Raw genomic sequence first — 24425 nt, forward strand, 5'->3', positions numbered from 1 at the left:
TTAGCAGGTTAGCTTCTGAAGATTATTCTTCAGAACAAGGTTTTTCGTATCCTATATTGGATGCATAAAACCTTGTGCCTCCAACGTAACGCTCTCGATTTCGAAGTCCCCCAAATATTCATTTATTCATTCATTCAGAATGGATTTATATTCAACTTCGAACAAATGATCTCTAAATCAACGATAGTCCTACGTCACCCTTGCGGTTATACCATAGATATAACCCACTTCCTGTTTTATTTTCACAAACTTGTGTTAATCCTTTGTCCGTGCTTATAGCTGAAATGGCGGTAACTAGAGATGGGCAAACCGTTCACGAACGGTACGAACGAACTTGTTCGCCGAAAAGAGTGAACGAACGGTCGTTCTTTTTCAAAGAACGGTAGTTCTCCCCACAAACTGATTGCGAGCGAACGGTTTGTGAACGAACTGATTCCGAAAGAACGGTTTGCGAGTGAACTGTTTGAGAGTGAACTGATGGAGAGTGAACTGCTTGTGAACGAACTGTTTGCGAGTGAACTGTATGGGAAAGAACTGATTGAGAGTGAACTGTTTGGGAACGAACTGTTTGAGAACGAAGTGTTTGCGGGCGAACTGTTTGCGAACGAACTAGTGCAGCAGAACTGATTTGCGCTGGACGGAATGAACAAATATAACGAGAACGCTTGTAAAGAAAATAAAACGATATTGTCATGATGAGCAAAATGCATCTAACGCAGGGTTTATTTTGTTAATGTATACTCAATTTTGTGTTAAAAATTAAATTAGATTTTCGTAGTTTTAAAAGCAAAAATATATATTTTCAATTACATGTATTCTTTCAATTCCGCCTAACATTCATATATTTCGTGATTATCAGAAAAAAATCTGGGGGAAGCTGGGGCGATTCATGGATTAGGTAATTTTATAGTGAGGGTATGTTGAGAAAAAAGTTTTTTCGTGGCTTTCAATTCATTGATTGGCCTATTGCGTGTACGTGTTATTGTGATTATTTGTATGATTGATTGTTAGTGAAAATCGCTGTTGATTTTTTTCCCTGAATGAACATTATGAAATATGTAATCTTACATGGAACCAGTGTGTTGTTCAAAAAGAGAATATGAAAAATTGCACATATTTTGTGCGGATCAAATTATTACATAAATACCATACGTACACTATCCAATCCAACGATATCAATTAATAGCTGTCTATTGATGTTGGGTTCCAGCCAACATTCTATGTTGTTCTTAATACTTATGACAGACATACAGCTGTACTACCGTTGTACGTGTACAGCGTTGTACAGGTACCATCGTAGCATGACAGACATACTTTGGTTGTACATTGCAGACATTGCAGACAGACATACGTCCCTGGTATAATACCGCTGAACGAAAGAACGGTTCAAAAGAACTGATTCACGTAGATGAACGGTTAGTGAGTGAACCGTTCATCAAAGTGAACTGTTTTGCCCATCTCTAGCGGTAACCGAATGATCTCCCTTTTCGCTCTTCTCTCACCTTGTTCAGAGCCATTCATCAGACTCTCTCTCCCATTGCCTGTCTACCAAAGTCTCTTCAACCGCACGAGGGGTGTGCCACTACACTGAGTTATAAGCTCATGATTGATCGCTCAGTAGCAGACACGCAACCAATTAGGCTACGAAGACCTCCTTGATAACTTAACCTGTTTTGAGCTGTGCAATTCTCGGAAGGAATTCAACTCCCAGCACATACACGTATACACGTGGCTTAAAATATAAACGAGAGTATTTCGTCATCCATCAACATTTTTGTGAACGAATTGACTCCTTCATAATGAGTGCTTCGTATATTCATGCAGATAGACAGATAGACGAACTCATAGCTCAAGTGAAATTCTTGTTCATTGTTGGATCCAGTGAACTCCTCGTTGCCGTCAGAAGAAAACGAATTTAGCATCTAAAGTTATTTATGCTAATCACTAGATTTAGTACTAATTTCTTGCACTGATTTGACTGATGAATAAAATAGAAAACATTTATCAATTTTTTACATTATTAATAAATTACCGATGGATTAAATTTTATGGATTCAATTTTTTACATTATTAATAAATAACCGATGGATTAAATTTACCGCATATACGGATTTTTTTTTTTTTTTCCCAAAATATATTTTTTATTAAGGCACATGTGGCGTTAGCCTGACGGGGCCGGGAGTCCAATATTTTGACATATTTTGTCTTACAACTATGTTAGTAATATGTAACCGATTACTCGCGGTTGGCTCGAGGTTAGTATTACAAGTGTTCTCATAATTGGTATGTTGCAGTCTTCGATGCTCTATACGTGTGCCCGACACGGGCTACTTCCTATTGGGATGCAGCTGACCATTAATCAGCAACGCTCCCTAGTCTGTACCCCATATCTAGCGTGGTGCGTCTTTCTCGACTCGAGGAATCCAGGATAGAATGGTCACTAGCCGGCGCAATCATCAGTTCGCGTAGAGTTGTCATGAGCGGTACAACCTTTGGCTCTTGTTGAATGATCAGTGGACTGCACAACCTTTGGCCCGTGCATCTGTAAAGAGTGTGTGTATGTATTGCCGCGACTAAGTAAAAGTTTATCGATCGCTAGGAGGGATATGAAACGGGGACACAACGAAGGAAACATCATTAAACGTTGACATCGGCGTTTCTGAGGAACAGGTATAGATGAAGCAGAAGATCAGGATCCCGGCTACCTAAGATATCCCGGACGGGGATATCCGATTGTCTGCCTTTTGCTCTCAGTGCTCTAGAGAGCTGAGAGCGAGCAGCATGGAACCGGATACACGACCAGACAACATGCTCGATGTCGTGGTAGCCATCGCCACAATCACAAAGATTGTTTGCTGCGAGCCCAATGCGATGTAGTGATTGGACATAAGCCGAGATATCACGCGAATGAAATCACGACCTACATTCAATCCCTTAAACCATGCACTCGTCGAGACCTTAGGGATAATCGTGTGTAACCAACGACCGAACTCATCTTCACTCCACATGCGCTGCCAACTAACGAGTGTGTCCTGACGAGGAATGTGAAAAAATTCATTATAGGCAATTTGCCTTTCAAAAAGTGTGCCTTCTGAAGCGCCCACCTTAGCTAGCGAGTCCGCTTTCTCATTCCCCGGAATCGAGCAATGAGAGGGAACCCATGCTAAGGTAATCTTGAATAATTTTTCGACCAAAACACTCAATAGATGTCTTATTCTTGTTAGGAAATAAGATGAGCGTTTATCAACTTTCATTGAGCGGATTGCCTCTATTGAGCTGAGACTGTCTGAAAAAATGAAATAATGGTCGATGGGCAGTGTTTCAATGATCCCTAGAGCATAGTATATCGCACCCATTTCTGCGACATACACGGAACAAGGATCTTTGAGTTTGAAAGAGGCACTGGAATTTTCATTGAAGATGCCGAAGCCAGTGGACCCGTTTATGTATGAACCGTCAGTAAAGAACATTTTATCAGATCCAACTTTCCCATATTTTTCCGAAAATATCGACGGAATAACATTGGAGCGTAGGTGATCTGTTATTCCATGGATTTTTTGTCGCATGAACAGATCAAAAATGACAGAGGAATTGCAAAAGTATGGGAAGCAAACTTGGTTGGAGATGCCTGGTGAAGGGTGCACGTCGTGGGTAAGGTACTCATGGTATAAAGACATAAAACTTGACTGAGGAGTCAGCTGGAGTAGATTTTCGAAGTTATCAATCACCAATGGATTCATGATCTTGCAACGGATGAGAAATCTGTAGGATAATTCTGTGAACCGAAGAGTAAGCGGGGGTACTCCTGCCAAAACTTCGAGACTCATCGTATGTGTCGAATGCAAACACCCCATGGCTATACGCAAGCAACGATATTGTATTCTCTCCAGCTTGAGAATATGAATCCTGGCAGCTGATCGGAAGCAAAAACTGCCATATTCTAACACTGACAATATCGTTGTTTTGTACAACTGAATGAGGTCTCCTGGATGGGCACCCCACCATGTTCCGGTAATTGTTTGGAGAAAATTGATTCTTTGCTGGCATTTCTGTTTCAAATACGCAATGTGTCTCCCCCAGGTACACTTAGAATCAAAATATACACCCAGGTATTTGAAAAACATAGAGTGTTGGATCGTTTTGCCGGATAGGTGAAGCTGGAATTGGGAGGGTTCGTGCTTCCTAGAAAAAACGACCATTTCAGTTTTCTCCGTAGAGAATTCGATACCCAGCGTGAGGGCCCACGTGAACAGATTGTTCATGGTATCTTGCAACGACTTTTGCAGAGCGACGGGATTAGTACCCGTGATGGAAATAACTCCATCGTCTGCAAGTTGTCTCAGCGTGCAGTCTCTAGTTAGACAATCATCCATATCATTGACGTAAAAACTGTACAAGAGGGGGCTTAGGCAGGAGCCTTGCGATAGGCCCATAAAACTGTAACGAGAAGATTTTGAGTTGCCATGAGAGAAATTCATGTGCTTTTCTGACAGTAAATTGTACAGGAAATTATTCAGAATTGGTGAAAGTCCACGATTATGAAGCTTCTCTGAGAGAATTTCCATGGAAACTGAATCAAATGCCCCTTTGATATCGAGAAAAACGGAAGCCATTTGTTCTTTGCGAGCAAATGCGATTTGGATTTCAGAAGATAGCAGCGCGAGACAATCATTCGTCCCTTTACCTCGGCGGAAGCCAAACTGCGTATTTGACAGCAAATTGTTCGTTTCGACCCACTTGTCTAAACGAAGTAGAATAATTTTCTCTAACAATTTGCGAATACAGGATAACATTGCAATCGGCCTATACGAGTTGTGATCGCAAGCCGGCTTGTTGGGTTTTCGTATGGCTATCACTCTCACTTGTCTCCAGTCATGCGGGACAATATTCAGCTCCAGAAACTTGTTGAACAAGTTCAGCAAACGCTGTTTTGCCAAGTCGGGAAGATTTTTTAACAAGTTGAATTTAATCTTGTCCGACCCCGGAGCTGAATTGTTACATGAGAGGAGGGCAATTGAGAATTCTACCATCGAAAAATTCTCATAATCGCATTGGAGCGGAATATCGCGTTCGACGCTTTGTGCAGGAACAGAATCGGGACAAACCTTCCTTGCAAATTTGAAAATCCAACGGTCAGAGTATTCCTCGCTTTCATTGGTATGGTTCCAGCCACGCATTCTCCTAGCCGTATTCCAAAGAGTACTCATAGCGGTCTCCCTTGACAAACCATTGACGAATTTCCGCCAATATCCACGCTTTTTTGCTTTAATCAGACCTTTTAGTTTGGCTTCTAGAGCTTGGTACTTTCGAAACCATTCCACTAATCCAGTTTTCCTGAATTTTTTGAAAGCGGATGATTTTTCAAGGTAGACCTTTGAACATTCCTTGTCCCACCAAAGTGATGGAGGACGACGTCGGAAAGTGGTAGCCGGTACACGTTTCTTTTGAGCTTGAAGTGCGCTATCGTAAATCAAACTTGATATAAAATTATACTCTTCAAGGGGAGGAAGTTCATGCATCGAAATGATTGCTTCAGATATTAATTCTGCAAATTTTCTCCAGTCAATATTCTTCGTGAGGTCATACGCAATATCGACTGACTCACTAGATTTTGATTCATTGGCGATCGATAAAATTATTGGTAGGTGATCACTACCGTGGGGATCTTGGATTACCTTCCATGTGCAATCCAGGGATAATGAAGAAGAGCAGAGAGATATGTCTAGCATGCTTGCCCGTGCAGGAGGGTTGGCTATCCTAGTTGCTTCCCCAGTATTTAAAACTGTCATGTTGAAGTTGTCGCACAGATCATAATGGCTCGGTTGTCATCGTAGAGTGACCCCCATGCTGTTCCATGGGAGTTGAAGTCACCTAAGATTAACCGCGGCTCCGGCAATGCCTCGATAATATCAAAGAACTGATGGCGGCCTACCGTAGTCCTGGGAGGAATATATATCGAAGCAATGCAGAGTTCTTTGCCATTGATTTGTATCTGGCAAGCGACAACTTCAATGCCTGTAATCGATGGGATAGTGACTCTATAGAAGGAGTGACGTTTTTTGATCCCCAATAGTACGCCACCAAACGAGTCGTTACGATCTAGGCGAATAATGTTGAAATCGTGAAAATTCAGCTCGTCGGCTGAACAAAGCCATGTTTCACAGAGAGAAAATACATCACAGTTAGAACTGTGAACTAAAAATTTAAATTGGTCTAGTTTAGGGATGATGCTTCTGCAATTCCACTGTATGACAGTGGTCAAATCCTTGACCTCTTGTGCTGAATTAGGCATCGAGGGAAATGAACGCTGCTAAAAAGCCACATTTTTCTTTCAAAAATGTTCTCACAACCGGAAGCAAACATAATACTATGCTTTTAAGAGGATCATTTATATTTAAAGCATTTAAAATGTTATCCACAAGGTCTGAAAGCGCAAGCAGGCCAGGTAGTGGCTGTTGCTTCGACCGCGAAAATGGAACAGACGTGTTCGTTGTTGTTCCGGGAAGTGCTGAGGACCCCTGGTTGGTAGCATGACCACGTAAACCGGGAGGTACTTGCTTCGGCCTATTCTCAGCACGTTCAGTTCGAGGCTTCATTCCAACTTGGGAAGTTTCGGTATTCTTTCTGGGGAGTGATGGAAAAGAAGTAATTTTTCTTTTCCTGATGGCACCCTGCGATGTACCGGAACATCCGGCATTGGGAGCGTCAGCAACAGGCTCGTCGTTCTGCAGAATGGAGTAGGGATTGTCCTGTGTCGTTGGCACGGAACTCTTAAGCATTTCTGCAAAAGTCCGCTTGGAACGTTCCTTTAAGGAACGCTTGAGTTTTTCCCCTCGTTGTTTGTACACCGGGCATTGAATAAGATCATGAGGAGTCCCGCCGCAATGAAGACACTTGTGCTCTTTCGCGCAAGGATTCTCATCATGGCTCTCTCCACAATCTGCGCAACGTTTTTTATTGCAACAATAGGCGGCCGTGTGACCGAGTTGCATACATTTGTTGCATTTCATTACCCGGGGTACAAACAATCGAACAGGTAAACGAAGTGCCCCTATTGCAACGTAATTTGGAAGGGCGGAACCCTCAAAAGTCACACGAAAAGAGTTTGTCCGATTGAGAATTCTTTTGTCATTTTTATGTGACACAGATTTCAGTCGATCGCATGCAAGAATCTTCACAGTTTTTAGTGTGGAGTTCTTGAAGCGACCGACACCATCAATTATCTCTTTTCGGGTCATACCCTTTTCGGTTATTACGCCGTCTATTTCGACGTTGCAACAGGGTACGTATACACGATACTCAATCGCAAAGAGGTCGCAGCGCGTTATTTTGTTCGCTTGGGTCCTGCTTGAGACGACAACTCGTAGTTTGTCTGGCCCCATCCGTGTAATTTCGGTAACGTCAGAAAAATGTTGAGTTAGTTCCTTCGAGATGCGAATGACATTGAGAGGTTTGGATTTTCGTCTAAAGTACACAATGAATGGGCCTTTGGAGCCTTCAGGGTATTCTTTAGGACGAAAATCCTGTTTCTCGTCGATTTCCTCATCTTCGGAACTATCAACTTCGTAAACAGAATTTTCTACCTCAATTTCTGCTTCATCCTCCTGCTCTTCAGGAGGAGGTTCGGTATCAGAAATATTCAATTGCGTCAACGGGGGGTCCTTCCCGCCCTCAGCCATATTAAAAAAAATCGGCCAACTGTTCGATATGAACAGAAAATAATAATTATCAAAATGAATAAGTAAAAAAAATAAATATTATAAGGTTATGCTGCGGATAATATTTATATTAATTTATTTTATTTATATAAACTTCTAAAATGAAAAAAAGTTCCAATAAAATTTCAACGGTAATGTAATCAAGAAAAAATAGACACCCCTAATGCCAACGTTTGCCGATTTGGTGTAAATCAATGGTGTAAATCGAGCACAGATGGTAGAAGGAATGATAGGAGGACAAAAGAAAAATAAACTTATACTTGCCGCTGCTGTGTGGCGTGTGTGATGAATCTGTATGAATTGTATCCTCTGCGTCTCGGTCGCGCACCACTTTGAGCTTCGCTCTACTCACAAGCGCAACCGATGAAAAAAAAACACAGTCTGATTCGATGTGAAAAAAAAACACCTTTGTTGGATCGTTTCGAAAACCTATCCGATCTACTTGCGAGTTATCGAACGAATGGAATTTATGTTTTGTGCGAATTTAGAAACAGTTTTGTGCAGTCATCTATATAAATAAAAATGAAAAAATGTATGTGTTGCTAAGCGCGAAACCCGAAGAAGGAATCGCCCGATTTGAGCCATATTTATTTTGATGTATTCATCTCTGCCCGTAGTTCAATGTTATGGAAACTATCGGAAAACTCTGGAGGAAAATCGAAAAATTCGGAAAATTGATTTCCCATATGTTTTACATTTACATCATAATAAGCGTTGTCGGTTCATTCGATGTTTGCGCTATCAAAATTGATCTTTGTTTGAAATTGTTAATGGATTTTCAGGTGAAATAATGCACTCCTATATCTTCTATCTATCTATCTATATAAATAAAAATGTAAGACCAAATGTGTTGCTAAGCGCGATACCCGAAGAAGAAATCGTCCGATTTGAGCCCTCTTAATTTTGATGTTTCGTCTCTGCCCGTAGATCAATGTTATGGAGAGAAAAATGGGAAAATTTTCGGAAATATGTGTTTAAATAACATCATGATAAACGTTGTTGGTCCATTCGATGTTTGCGTTAATGAAATTGATATTTGTTTGAAGGTGGAAATAGATTTTCAGGCGGAATAACACATTCCTGTCTATATAAATAATAAAGGAAGGCAGAAAGGAAGTATTGCTAAGCGCGAAATCCGAAGAAGGATTTTTTTCTGCCTGTAGATCAATGTTATGGACAGAAAAATCGGAAATTTTTCGGAAATATATTTTTTAAATTACATCATGATAAACGTTGTTGGTCCATTCGATGTTTGCGCTAGCGAAATTGATCTTTGTTTGAATGTGGAAAATGATTTTCTGGCGGAATAAAGCATATATAAATGAAAAAGGAAGGCCAAATGTATTGCTCACGCAAAATCCGAAGAAGGTAAAGCCCCTGTTGAGCCGTCTTCATTTTGTTGTATTTGTTATACTGGCTATAGAACAATGTTATGATGAGAAAACGTTTAGAAATTTGTTCTAAAGAATTCATATAAAAACATTTTGGGCGGGATGAAGTTCGCCGGGTCAGCTAGTATAAGATAAATTTAGTGAGTGCAGCTTGTGCAGCACTTAATAGTGGCTATTATTACTCTATTTCCAGTTTCTCTTCAATATTTGAAATAATGAAAAGAACGTTACCAAGTGTTTTGATTCGGTTTGTTTATGCTACAACTAACCGTCTATGGCGCTGCGCTCAGTACAACTGTAGCCATGTAGAGCGGTAAAATAGGTCGGTACAGGTACAGCGATTGTACCGAGTTGCTTGCATGGTTCTAGCGCTGTACATGGTGACAGACATAAAATTTTCGAAGTACAGCGCAAGTACAGTTGTATGTCTGTCATAAGTATAAGGGAGTAAAAAATGCCCTCAAACCAAATCACTATGGCAAATATTGTATAGGATATTAAATAAGAAATTTTGGCGGCTTTTTTTGAACCCCTATGTGGTTTAACATAGGATCTATAGTGAAAAACGTAATTTTTCGTTTATTTCACGCCATCCTCAAAAGCTTCGAGATAAAGATTTGAAAAAAAATACTGAATGTGCATCTCACTACGGTGTATGAAGAAAAATTGTCAAAAAAAAATCATCAAAAATTTAAGTACTACAAAAATATTGAAATATTGAATTTTTTTTGGGATTTAGAGATTCAGTACTACCCTAATTCATATTTAAATGTGTTCCTACGGCTTTTCTATATATGTGTGATTTTTTTCAGCTTTTTTTCAATGTTGCGCGGTATAATTTTTTTTATATACCCAAAGGGGCTGGATGGGTAAGGGAGTAAGAAGTGCCCCCAAAACAAATCATCAGCTGTATGGAAAATATTGTATAGGGTACAGAATAAAACATTTTGGCAGTAGTATCATATATTTGAGTCCTTATATGGTACACCATAGCACCTTTTTTTTCACGTCATTCTCAATAGCTTTGAGACAAAAATAAGAAAAAATACTGAAAGTACATCTTACTAAGGTTTATCGATAAATATCTTCAAACAATTGTTTCATCAAAAAATTTAATAATAAAATAATTAAATATGCGATACAAAAAATTTTTATATATTTTCTGGCATTTCGAAATTTTGAAAAAAAAATTACTTGGAGACCCGCTTCTGCTCTAATTTTTATTTAAATGCGTTCGTGTGTGTATTTTTTTCTACGTGTGGCGTAATTTTATCCTGAATTTTTGGAGAGCATTTCGTGACACAAAAATAATTTTCTTCATCGTCTGCGTTATTATTTTTATTTTCTTGAAATCGATTATTTTATTGTATTCGTGGTTTTAAATTGTAAGATTAAAATGAAAAAAAAAAAATATAATAATTTGAATTTTTCAAGTGTTCTTCTCATAAATTCGAAAGATCTTTCATCAAGGACTTTATTTTTCTCACAGAGCTCTATCGTACTGCTGACTCCTTTGATTTTGGTAAACCTTCTAAATCTAATGTAAAGATAATCTCATATACTTTAAAATACGAGAAAAAAATCTTTGTACAGCGCAATGCTCCAAATATACCGACAAAATTTAGACATATAAAAACAAAATTTAAATAAATATTAGAGCAGTACTGTGTCTCTGAATTCAAAATAAATAAAAAAAAAATTCGCGCAATCCGGACTTAAGATTTAAGAAAAAATTACATTACATGTGGAAGAAATTTGAATACAAACTAGAGCAGTACTGAATCTCAAAATAAAAAAAAAGTAATTTAAAATAAAAATAAAAAATAATTTAATTTTTTTCCAGTATTTGATTTTTTGATGAAAAAATTGTTTGATAATATTCAACGATACACCTTAGTAAGACTTTCCGTATTTTTTTTTCATATTTTTTTCTCAAAGCTATTGAGAATGGCGTGAAAAAAAACGAATAGGTGCATTTTTCACCATAGATCCTACCCAGCAAACATTAAGGCCATCTACACACTAGGCAACCTAAGTTGGAAAGCAACTTAACGAATCTGTCAAAAAAGTTGAGAACATGTGTAATCAAATGGGAGCACACTGTGAGAAATAATTAGTAAATATAACGAATTTTTTGGTAAATACTACCAATCTATAGTCATTTTCGACCGTACTAATAAACACATATGTCAAGCAGAACCATGATTCGGAAGCCCAATATCGGCTACATTTTCTCGCCGAAAATGCACGTATCAGAATTATATCCTTATTATACCTCCGTATTGCCTTATGGGAACAATGAAAATGGTTAATACGCGCATTTCTCACCAATTTGCAGATATGACAATATCCAAGCTTACTAATGTTATCGAGTAAAATATACTAATCTCTTGTAGGGATGCGGGTTTGTTGACAATATGTACAAAAAATTTGTACATTCTACTAATTTTGCATTACCAAATGTATTTAGTAGTTTTCGACCGAGGATTTTTCTAAGGGCATACACACTAGGCAACTGGCAACTTTGGTCGGACCAACTTTTTCGATTCAACCTAGCATGTCGAGTCGCGCGCGATGTGTGTTGGCAACCTTTTCGTTCAATTGATGTTGACATTTCGATTTCTGCGTTCGTTGAGTTTCGGTATTTGTCAGTTGCAATACCAAACATTGTTTCCAAAATTGAACTAGTTTACAAAAACACGAATGAAATGTAAGGATTTTACTCATTTGATATACAATTTCATATATTGTTTTATTGTTTTCAGGTGAAAATATTACGGAGCAAGACGCAGTTATTGTGGCGGTCGCTCTTCATACATTCGTGTGTATGTATGGATTCGGGGTAGTCGGTCACTTTAAAAACAATGAATCAGATCGTGAATTACGAGAGAGCACTCCGGTGAAAACATTGTTTCATTAAATAACTCGCAACTTTCCTGCCTTCTAGACCCGCATGACACGATTCACTAGAATGATGCATCTTCAATTAACACCGGATCTACGATTGAAATAGAGGGAGAGAGAACAGAACCATAGCTGAGCACAGTCCCGGTGATGCTTCAATGGATGCTGATTTAACCACTACCGAGATCATGTCGGAGGTGATACATGAGAACAGTACGGCACTACTGCGAGAATTTAACAAATATTCGAATTCGCTAGCGATAAAATGTTCAACATGAATGTTTCAATTTCATCATTTGTTTTTGTTTTATGTGAAATATTATTAAAGTCGCCTGCCCAAGAGCAACACGTTATATTTTCTTGTCTTTTTCATGCAATCACTAAATTTGTAGTGATGATGATTATCTGTTTCATGCAGTTGATATGAATATTGGACTGAATTGGAAGCATTTTTCTACACAAATGTTGTACTATAAAGCTGCTCGTTTTTATATTAATGAGAGTGTTGAAAAGTTACGTATATATTGATGCGTTTGATTTTATTGCTTTTCGTTCGAATTAAGGAAAAATCTAAGCAAAACAGATTTTTTGAAAACAAACTGTTTTATTAATAATTCGCTTTCCATATGATTTCCTGGGGTAATTGAAGAAATGACATCTCAGCTAGCGTAATGACGTGTGATGCATGATGACGGATGAAAACTTAACGATTTTATCACCTTTGAGTTGCCTCAATGTGCAGAGCTGAGTTGGAGATCCGATTGACATCGCCAACATAGATCGGGTTGCGGTTGCCCAATGTGTAGATGGCCTAAATCGTATAACTTTGCACATGATAAGTCACATATAATTTCGTATCAAATCACAATCGCATAAAATATCAATCAAAATATCGATCATATATATCTAAAATCGCATAAAATGCAAAAACACGATTTTCCATGTCATCGATGGATTGAGTGGTAACGTTGTCGTATCAAATCGCATATCAGTCCAAAAAGCATCGCATATCGTTATATACGGCTTTATATGCGTACAAAATATGGCATATACGTATATCGCCTCCACTTTTGTGTGTATATGCTAGTTATCTGCATCATATATCATACAAATGTGTCTTGGTTGTATGTATATCGCCTCCAATTATAGCTATTCATACGACTTAATGTTTGCTGGGTATGGTATAGCATATAAGGACTCGAATATATGACACTACCCAGCAAACATTAAATCGCATAACAACCGTATATATAACATCATATGCCCTAAAATTTGGTTGGCATATAATGCGCCTAACTGGCATATGCATGCAAAAGTGGAGGCCACCCAGCAAACATTAAATCGTATAACTTTGCACATGATAAGTCACATATAATTTCGTATCAAATCACAATCGCATAAAATATCAATCAAAATATCGATCATATATATCTAAAATCGCATAAAATGCAAAAACACGATTTTCCATGTCATCGATGGATTGAGTGGTAACGTTGTCATATCAAATCGCATATCAGTCCAAAAAGCATCGCATATCGTTATATACGGCTTTATATGCGTACGAAAAATGGCATATACGTATATCGCCTCCACTTTTGTGTGTATATGCTAGTTATCTGCATCATATATCATACAAATGTGTCTTGGTTGTATGTATATCGCATCCAATTATAGCTATTCATACGACTTAATGTTTGCTGGGCATATACATACATGGCAAATGCTTACCGAATTTTTTTGGATGAATATGCAACTTTGACCGGCTATAATAGCGATTATGTTGAAATTGATTTGCGATCTAATATGAATATATTCATGAATTGTCAAAGCACCAAATACGACTTTTGCCATGTGAGAATTGAACTCGTGATCTCTGCGTGAGAGGTATGGATGTTACCACTACGCCAGATCGCCTCCCGTTGTTTATTATACCGATATGCGACTTAATTTGATAATGGTATATAAAATCGAGTTTTTACATTTTATGCTATTTCAAATATACACGATACATACTTTGATTGATATTATATGCGATTATGATTTATTCGAATTTATTGTAAGACTTGGCACGTGTAAAATTATACGATTTAATGTTTGCTGGGTACTTCCAAAATATTTTATTCAGTACTCTATACAATATTTTCCATTTTATGTAAACGGGTCGTACATTTATTATAACGCGCTAGTGTAAACGGTCGATACGATTTCTATAAATCTCAGCATATTTCTTCACATGAATACATCGCTATTCTAAACCCACCGTAATACAATTTTCTTCATATTCCACACAAAATATAGTCAAGCATTACCTTCTTTGCATTTAAGTAGCAGAAGAAAAAATAATCTTCTGTGTGGTTCCGAGAAAAAACCAATGAGTGATGTCGAAACGACTCCAACACAAAACAACCGCTCAGAAAAAGTGTAGTAGGTGTAGTGTAGTATGCTTGCTGAAGTATCGTATTCTATGTGTCAAACTAACCGGGCAGTTAATGGAACACAGATCTGCGTGCGGAAGACTGCCGCTTCCGATGGCGGGTCGGCGGTCGACTTGGATCGCGTCACACTCGATTCCTTATCCTCGTTAAATGGGGACTTCGCCCCCATTACATCAACCCTATAAATTAGAAGTTTAAATCATGTGAGATTTTGTACCCATGATGTTTTTCCTTCGCTACAATATTGATAGCCTACTACACTTTTTTTTTGTTTCTGTTAGAGTTGTTTTATGAGGCGATTTATTGCGGTCACGCGGAAACAAGTTGATGGATGAATATAATAAATGTAGCACATTAAAAATTCTATAGAAAATTAAACTCTGTGAAATAAATTTGTGAAATGATAATATACAAAAGGCGGTCAGCATTCGCATTGATAGGTTTATTCCAAAGTGCAAAAATTGTTTCATTCACGACAAATTTCCGAAAATATGGCAACTCTGCATAAATAATATTTTTATTGACGTCATGAATACAATTTGTTGAGCAGAAGATATTTACGTTTGCCACACCTCTATATTTATCATAACCATATTCATATTGAACATTGAGCACCAGAATCTTTTGCATTTAGTGTTGTTTAGTCTGATTTAGCTGTGAGAACATTGGTAAGTGTCGGCATGAAAGAGATTCAGTTATTTTTATGTGATTGTATTAAAAAAAACGAGTCGTCAGAGGAATTGGTTTTATTTTTAGAATAATTGTCAATGAAAAAAGTAAGGTAGTAAGAAAAATAATATCTGAGTTCTATTAATAGACATATCAATGAATCTGAGATTTGATAATGAATGATATCTGTCAGCATTATAACCATTAATTGTATAATATGTCTCGATTATCTAATCGTATAGATTGCTTATAGGTGATTACTAAAATGATATTGAGTGAATTACGTTATGAACGCATTTTGCATGGAAATCATTTGTGTATAATTTGAGAAATCGTGTATAATTGCATAGTTTCATTTGAAACTATAATGGATTTTATTCATTTGCAGTCTTAATTCAAACTTCAATGTTCGGTTGACCATACAATTATGCCGATTATTGCAAGGTACATATCAAACATGATAAAGTATACAACACAAGGATGTCGATTTGTGCTAGAAGCTGTTTTCCAAAATCAAATCGATAATCTATACAAGAAAACAAAAAAAGTTTCAGTATTGCTATTATTGATGCGTAGACTGAAAAAAAGTTGAAAAATGAGATCAATTTAATTAATTTCATATAACGTGTATGATTATTGCAAATAATACATCTCTTTTAAATATAGTTTTACGTGGTGCACGACATTGCCTCTTAAGAGCTCATCAGGGCACCGGTTATGTTTGTAGCATGAATATTACGGTATTGAACATATTACCGATCCAAAACGAACTTCACCGTTTGAAGTATTACGAGCGTCATTCCTCATTAGCAGTTAGTTGAAACTGTATGCTAAATAACACCCCTAAAAGCAATCTAATTTATATTTTGATCCACTTCAGACGAAACCATTTGAAATTCGGATTGGGAGCTTAAAAGTTCGGGTTCGATTTTCATTTTGCCTGGTGGATTTTTTGTCAAAGAAATTCCGTCTTGTAGTGTCCAGTATTCTAGAGTTTCCCACTCAGAATACATCCGAGGCGTGTTGTTATTTGGCCTAAGAATTCTTAACTTGAGTACCGATAAATAGACGAAAGGAGTCGTGCACAAATTACGCGACGGAAAAATACGGTCTGCGAAGCCTAACGCCGTAATTTATAAATCCACAAAACAAGCCTCATGGAAGGAAGCTGATCGATGAGTGCTTAGAATTTTGAGGCGTTATTTACTGCGTTCAATACTTGGCGATTAATCGGAAATTATTGGCGGATAAGGTGGAACAATCGGACTGGAGTTGAAAAAGACACAACTAAAAGTTTAAACGACTGTATTTAACGGTTGTAGTTCTCAATGTTATAGAGAATGAATGAATTGAAAAGGAATGGTTGCTTGGACTTGAAGTTGCTACTCACAACAGAAATAAGTTTGGCGCAGAAGGTACAAGGCAATGAGGTACATATAGAGGTGGAGCAGTAGGCGAAGTGTATCTCTATTGGCAAGCCAAATATCGTGTCGTAATTATTTGCATTCAATATGGAATGTATTTGGAAAAAACAAAACAATGTTGAAAGTTCTTACGGTTGCATGATAATTTGAGCCAAAATTCTCATGAAATCATTCAACTGGTTGTTTTTTTAACAGATGACAATTATATCGTGGCTTATTTCGATTATTCATGTGGTAAAAAGGTCCAGAAAGCAGTCGTATGCTTACTTAGTTCTCGAAAGCAGCAACATTTTCGGTGAATTATTATCTCACAACATACACACCAACACTAAGAGCCTTCGAAACATCAACTTCATAACGTTAAAATAATGAAACATCGTTTGTTTCTATGAACGTGGGGGAGTGAAAATGACACATGGAAATATCACTTTTATCCGTCTTTTTCGACGTCATTTCACAAATATTCACTTCACGCTATCACATTAGCCTCATATTCAGCGGGAGCTCTACAAAGAATATGGTGGGTGAACAACCAATCAAAATGATGGTGATACTACACATCGATCACACCAGCGCGGTATGTATACTTTTCAGTGCTATGCTCCATTCAGCGGTAGCACTCCGACGGAGCACAGTGCCATAGAGAAAGGGTTGAGGGCGTATGCGACATTGGGTTGTCGTCATAGTACAAAACTTTTTTCTTCGCTATATGGGGCCGTATTTTCTTTATTTCGTCGTTCAGATTGTCCAATAACGCTGCATAGTACTTTCCGGTAATTGTATTTTCATTCTGCAGGAAATCGATGAAGATATGCCATGCGCATCCCTAAAAATGGTGGCTAAGACCTTCCCGGCCGACCGTTTGTCTTTTGACCGCTTTGGCCAGCTTTTGTGGCTTGTCAGCCACTCTGCCTGTTGGATTCAGGAGTGAGGCAATGGATCCAAGTTTCATCCAATGTCACAAAACGAAAAAGAAGTCCACTCGATTACGCTACAACAACCGGCTGTTGAATCATCAACGCGCCGCTGTTTTTGGTCGGCGATCAGCAAACGCGGTACCCATCACGCGGATAGCTTTTTCGACACTCGTTCTTTTGAAATGTCTACGGTCTAAGCTAACTTCACTTTACGATCGTTCAAAACGAGTCGATGCACTTGTTTTACGATTTCTGGATTCGTAACCTCTTTTGGCCTTCCAGAGCGAGGTGCATCTGCGGTGCTTGAACGGCCCATTTTAAATTCACTAAACCACCGATAAACTGCTGTTCTCGAAGGGGTAGAAATGGAATAACATTTCTTCAACCACTGCATTGAATGTTCAGAAGTTTTTCCAATCAAAAAACAATGTTGGATCAAAATACGACATTCCGCTTTTCCCATTCTCTAACAACTTAAACAACTGTAGCCTCTCGAAATGAATCTTGTTTATTTTTTAGTGACGCCATCTGTTGAAAAATCCCGGGATTTTTTAGCCCTTGTACTGTAGAGCACGGGTTTGGTGTTCAAAGCGATTGGTAAATGCCTGCTCAAAATCGAAGATACTGAACAGTTATTATTCGTTCGGTGCTGGATCGGTAAGAACCCCTGTTCATAAAAACAGAAATAATCTGAAGAAAGGGGTTGGGTTAAGGATTTTTCCAATCCGCCCCGTTCTCACGATAGTACTGAAACACCTCTCGGGATAAGTAACAGGTGGCAAAATTTGGCCAAAACTGCAGGTACTTATTGCACAATTAAGTGATCAATTGCAACATAAGCTGGAGGTGCCAACATAAGCTGGAGCTCTTGGTGTGAATACGGAACAGTACGCGCATTCTGTCTTGTCTTGGAGCGTGGTTTTACCTGTCATTTCGTACTTAGTAATGTTATTCATCCTATGTTCCAGATAATTACCCCTATTCTGTATTTCGATCGATTCGAAATATTTCGTATGACTTTATATAATTCCATTCTGTATTCCGTTCGAGTTGTTGTTGCATTTCGTTCGATCTGTTCCTCTTTCAACATTAAATGGGCAAAACGTTTGAAATAGGGAATGCAAAATTATAACTCGAACGTAATAACGGTTTCGAATGAAATAGATATCAGTCGGAATACAGAATAATGCTGAATATTTTCTGTAACATAGAAAGCAGTTTATAGAAAAACGGAAAAAATAGCCAAAACCACACACTTTCGCTTTAGTTGACAGTCGGTGAAGAATACATACAACTTTATAATTTTATCGTACCTGTCTTTCTGCTTACGTTAACATATCTGCCAAATACCAGCAAAAACAGCGCAATCGTAGTAGTCGTCTACTTCAGCGTTGTTTGCGCTCCTGAAGGACTAACTTCACCTACAGACAAGAGCAAATAACATACCGATGAACCTACGAGGAGTAAAAAAAATCAGTTCCTTTTTTTTTGTATCATTTACTAATTCTAATTACCGCAATAATCAAAATTCTAGTTGGCGGAGTTCCATTTTTTCCAGATTGGTGACGAATTCCCTGATATTCCCTGATTTTCGACACCCTGGGTAGAATACGTTTTTCAGACATTTTCTTATGCATAATCGACTCGATAGTTCGACAAATTTATCAGTGAGAGTTATTTGTCGAACTTATGAACTATGAACTATGAACATTGCCTTATGAATCTTTTGGTCTCATACTGCAACCAAAAGATTTGCATTCGAAAAATACATTTCTTAAAGAAATCTGGAATTTGGATCAAAATGTTAAAGAAATCTGACCACTTTAGTAAAGCAGATGAACTCGCAATATAATGCCAAACTATATTCGCTGTGTATCAGTGTCGCGTCTTTTCGCACAGATAGCAGGTTCTCCACATGCTCGATTTACAATTACCTCTTTTTCCAGATTCAAAGGTACATCTCAACCATAAACTTATAATGGACGTAGACCATGAATAAAATTGAATTTTACATGTATATAATTAATAAACAGAACTTAAAGAATTTCACATGCACATCCCTTTTTGGTGTTTATAGCTATTTTTCATTTATAATGTCATTACGTTCTTCTTTGAAGCTCACGAATCTCGGGCTTACGAAGTTTCTCATATTAGATTGAAGAGATTGGGATTTTCCGATACACAAATGATGGTTCAGTTAGAATTCGTACACACTGCTCATTTTAATACATCGGGCCTACTGGTCAATCCTGGGATGTTAAGACAGCAGATTATTTGGGAAGCTCTGCTCTTTCGATGGACAAAGTTTTGTTACGATTGTCAGATTTGTAAAGGTGGTGGCAGATGAAGGCCAAAAAAAAATTAATCCAGGTTCAAAAATTACAAAATCGTAGAATTTGGATCAACCGCAAGTCAACCGTGTATAGCAATACAATTTCAACCAATCAATCCGAAAAACGTTGAAGCAGAATCTAGTGGTAAAGATACGTGCTCGTAAGTTGTGAAGTTTTGGACGACAAAACGTACGAGAAGATGGATTGTTCTTACCATTTTGTTTCAAATTCCGTACACTTCATTTTTAAATGTAAATTTACTGAACTTTAAATTGTTATAAGGTAACTGCGTATTATAATGACAGTAGTATTAACATTCAAACATACATAGAAACAGGTCAAGCTGAATGAAATCATTTAAAAAGTAATTAGTTGTTTGGGGACTGCGGCCATCTTGGAATTGTATTTTTCATTATCTGCTATGTTCTACTAGTCGAGAACTTTCTTTTGATACCCATATTGATGAGGTTTTTAAAAAAAATCTAGCGCCATTTTGTGGTGGCGGCCATTTTGGATTTGAATTTTTCATAAATAACTGTGTTCTACTCGTCAATCCCTTTCATTTGATATGCATGTTGATGGGATTCTGAGAAAATGTGTAATTCGCCATTTTGGATTTACATTTTTCATAAATAACTGTGTTCTACTAGTCAATCCCTATCATTCGATACCCATATTGATGGGGTTTTGGGAAAATCCATATTGATGAGATTTTGATAAAATATGTACATAATCCGCAATTTTGTAGCGGCCGCCACCTTTGATTTTCAAGATCATGGAATACACAGTTTTATAATGACACCAAAGATAAAGATGTGTTCCAAATTTCAAATCAAACGGTCAACAGGAAAGGGGTTAAATTTATATTAATGTGGTACAGCGCTATAGAAAAAGTTACAAAGTCACAATGTCGCAAACATAGAAACGGGTCAACCTAGATAAAACCGTTTAATACATACAGGCAAACCTTTTTTTTGTGCGGGGTATAGTAACCCCATAAAAAAATCGTGCAAAACTTCACTAGTAGCTTTAAAAAATCGTGTTCGGTACACATTTTGAAAAAAAACTTTTTTTGTGCGGTAGATAGGGACCGCATAAAAAAAGTTTCCCCCAAGAAAATAACTCGAATCCATGACGTTCACCGTTCAATTTCCTTTTGTTTCCCTGCTTTGCAATGGGACAGTTTGCCTTTTCGGTTGCGCGTGGCTGTTTTGTACTTTAAGTTGCATGTCGAAACGTGTTGCTGTTAGAAATCATGTCATACTTAGAATAACTTTTGATGGGAGAAGGGGTATGATTTCAGAAGTGGATAATTGAGACGCAAATAGGCTTTTTTCGCACTGAAATGCATATAAACTTTCGAAAAAAACTAAATGGAACTAATGGATAACTTCGTCAAATATGCTTCTTTTCATATACCGCACAAAAAACCACACAAGAACAAAAAACCGCAAAAAACACACAAAAAAAATTCGTACAAAAAAAAACCGCACAAAAACAGGTTTTACTGTAAGTGCAATACATTATTATATTCCGTTTACCGAGAGAAAATTCGTTTATTTTATGACTCGATTATCCGGAAGATTCGATTACCCGGAGTTAAAAAAATCAATACGCCAGATAACGAGTCCGACCTGTAGTTACAAGTTGATGAAGTAAGTGTGTTAACCAGGGAAACTAATTCCCTGGATTTATGTTAATGTTTGGACTGGCTCCTCCTCTCTGGAGCCACCAATGTTAACCAGGGAAAGTAATTCCCTGGATTTATGTTTAAGTTTGGAGGTCTCTTAAGGGCTAAGTCCGGTCAAAAACACCCCGTATACGCAAATATGTTTCAGAATCAGACGGCTCCAGATTGGTCCGTCCGAGTGAAACTTGCAATCACTTTTCGGAATTGGGATATTTTTGGGTTTTGTATACCTTTTTGGTGCGTGGCGCCTGGTTGCCAACGCTCTGAGTGGTGCTTCCTTGGATTCCTTTCGGATCAAATATCGATATCTTAGAAGCAGACTTTACACACTGATTTATTATTAAGAAAACTTGGTCCAATGATTTGAACTTAACCTTTTGCTGAACGAATTTGAACTTATGAATTGAACTGACTTTTCTAGACTTTTTTTTTCACTCAAATTCTGCACATTGCACATTGTGCCATAAATTTCATATGTGCTTCAAATAATATTTGCATTTGTTATTGCCGGCCCTGCTATCTGGGTCCGTAACAAAGTGGGTTCCAAAAAAAGTTGAACCATGGCGTACACGATTTCAACCCTTCTGGTTATCTGAAACAAAAAGAGATCGAACATTTTTTGAATCAGTAGAGATGCCGCTATCGCATGAACCTCGGACAAATCAAAAACATGTTTTTTGAAAAAATGGCGGTCGTTTGAAGAGAAAAATGCGGATAATACTTTTTTTCTTACAATTCCCGAATTTAAAAAAAAAGTAAAATTAAAAAAAATTATATTTTTTATTGGTTCATGCGATAGAGAAATGCATTCAGATTGTATTCATATTAATTCGACATGAATCGGTTCAGAAGAACTTGAGATATCATGTACGCCAGTTTGAAAAAAATAGTTTCGAGAACAATTTGAAGCTCATAATTATGGACGTATCAGGTTAGATACCGCATCACTAAAATCTCTAACTCGGTAAGTAATAGGATTTTCGATAAGTCCTTTCTAGGGTATATGCTAGGGACTAGCACCGTGGTCACGCGTATTCTAGAGCTTGCCACTCCAGAGTACATTCAAGGCGTGTTATTCGGCATAGAAATATCAACCAAGTATTAGGGGAAAGGAAGGAATTTGGACCCCCTAAGCAAATCGCCTAATATTTCCAAACCAATACGGTCTAATTAAAAAAAGTTACATTGTACACTTAGATACATTTGTTTTCTCTCAATCAATAATGTTTAATCATTAATTCTTGGCCTGATTCCTGTCCAGAGAAATTGCATAGAGACCATTTCGAATTCTGCATGGATCTGTTCATTGTTGTTAGAGCATTTTCAAACACTTTCGATGCTTGGTCATAGAAAATCCGTTCTTGATAGCCTGCGTTGCTTTTTCAAGCTCCTAGTTCTTCCAACGACCTATCCTTTTTTTTTAAACATTCAGCGGCATCTGGAATCAATTAGACCAAAGAAGAGCTTCAAGCCTGTAGGACCAATTCACCCGACAGATACGTGTTCATGTCGCCCCACACAACATGTTAAAAACTAAAATGCAATTAATTTCATTTATTGTTATCAAACTTACTGTTTCGCTGCATCAAATTGTTCCTCTTCCTTAGGCGAACAGAACTTTACTGCACAATACACGAAAAGATAGTTTACTCAGCGGAAAAAATCTTAAAAGCATGATCGAAAAACTCACATTTCCTGACAATCAAAGTGCTTGATGTGTTCATGATACCGGTTTCCTCCACCTGGTCAACTTTACCAAAGTTTTCTTACGTTAGCGCTAATTTGGACACTGCGTGCAAGAAAATAATGTTAAACAAAAATAAAGATTTAAATGAAAAAATGCTTCGAAATGATAATAATAAAATTGAAACTTTCGCGAATGTCGTGGCTCGTAAGGCTCGTCCAGTCATTGTGGTAAAGCCAATAGAGTTTGGCAAGAAAAATAATGAAACAAGAAAAGTCTTGAAAACTAAATTGGATCCTAAAATACACAAAATAGAGGATTTCAGAAACGGGAAAGATGGTCCGATTATTGTTGAGTGTGCAGCAGGGGATAAGATTGAACAAGTGAAAAATGGAATTGAGACCAATCTTGGAGAAGGGTTTAGTACTTTTATTCCAAAGTCAATAAAACCGAAATTGAAAATTATTGGGATGAGAGATCGATATTCCTCTGATGTTTTCATTGACAACTTGAAGAGTCAAAATGAAAACATTTCGATTAATGATGTCAAGGTCGTTGCGGAATATCAAAATCCACGCTTGAAATATAATCAATACAACATGATAATTGAAGTTGACCATGATACTTACAGAAACTTGAATAGACTGCTGCTCCGTCGGGTGGGATGAATGTACCGTGGTTGAGGCCTTTAATGTGTCGCTGTTTCAAATGTGGAGAATTCGGACATAAGAGTACAGATTGCGATAAAGAACAAATATGTTCAAGATGTAATGAAAAACATAAAACATCTGAGTGCTCATCAAATTAATTGAAATGCATAAATTGGATCAAATTTAATAAGGAACGGAAGCTGAATTTGGATATAAATCATCCAGCTTATAGCACACAGTGTCCTGTCTATCGGAGAACTGTTGGATAGGAAAAAAGTAACTTTTTCCCAACCAAATAGCAATTTAGAAAAAAAAATATATGTGAGAAGAAGTTAGCAATAATTTATCTGAATATTGCTGGGCTTCCTACAAACTACGCAGAAATGCGATATTTTGTAGAAAACAGACGTCCTCAGATGGTTTTTCTTTCTGAAAACCACATTATTGATGAAGAATCATATGATCAATACAATATTCCTGGTTATAAAGTTGCTTTTTGCTTGTCACACTTCAAACACACTGGACGTGTTGCAATTTATGCAAAAGAATCAATTAAATTTAACATTCGGTTCAACGAAGCTGTTGAAAATAATTGGTTCTTGACTATTTC

The 24425-nt window shown here is 37.4% G+C and overlaps 1 protein-coding gene across 1 annotated transcript in view; it reads left to right on the plus strand.

The window, feature by feature from the left end:
* The first annotated feature begins 15008 nt into the window (after positions 1-15008).
* The window catches only part of LOC129764639 (mitochondrial glutamate carrier 1-like), a 97355-nt gene continuing 87938 nt past the window's right edge, over positions 15009-24425 (plus strand). Inside the window, exon 1 of the mRNA XM_055763907.1 lies at positions 15009-15116. The gene's annotated coding sequence lies outside the window, so the exon portion shown is untranslated. The remainder of the gene's footprint in view (positions 15117-24425) is intronic.

This window comes from Toxorhynchites rutilus, chromosome 2, assembly GCF_029784135.1.
Source record: "Toxorhynchites rutilus septentrionalis strain SRP chromosome 2, ASM2978413v1, whole genome shotgun sequence".
NCBI lineage: Eukaryota > Metazoa > Arthropoda > Insecta > Diptera > Culicidae > Toxorhynchites > Toxorhynchites rutilus.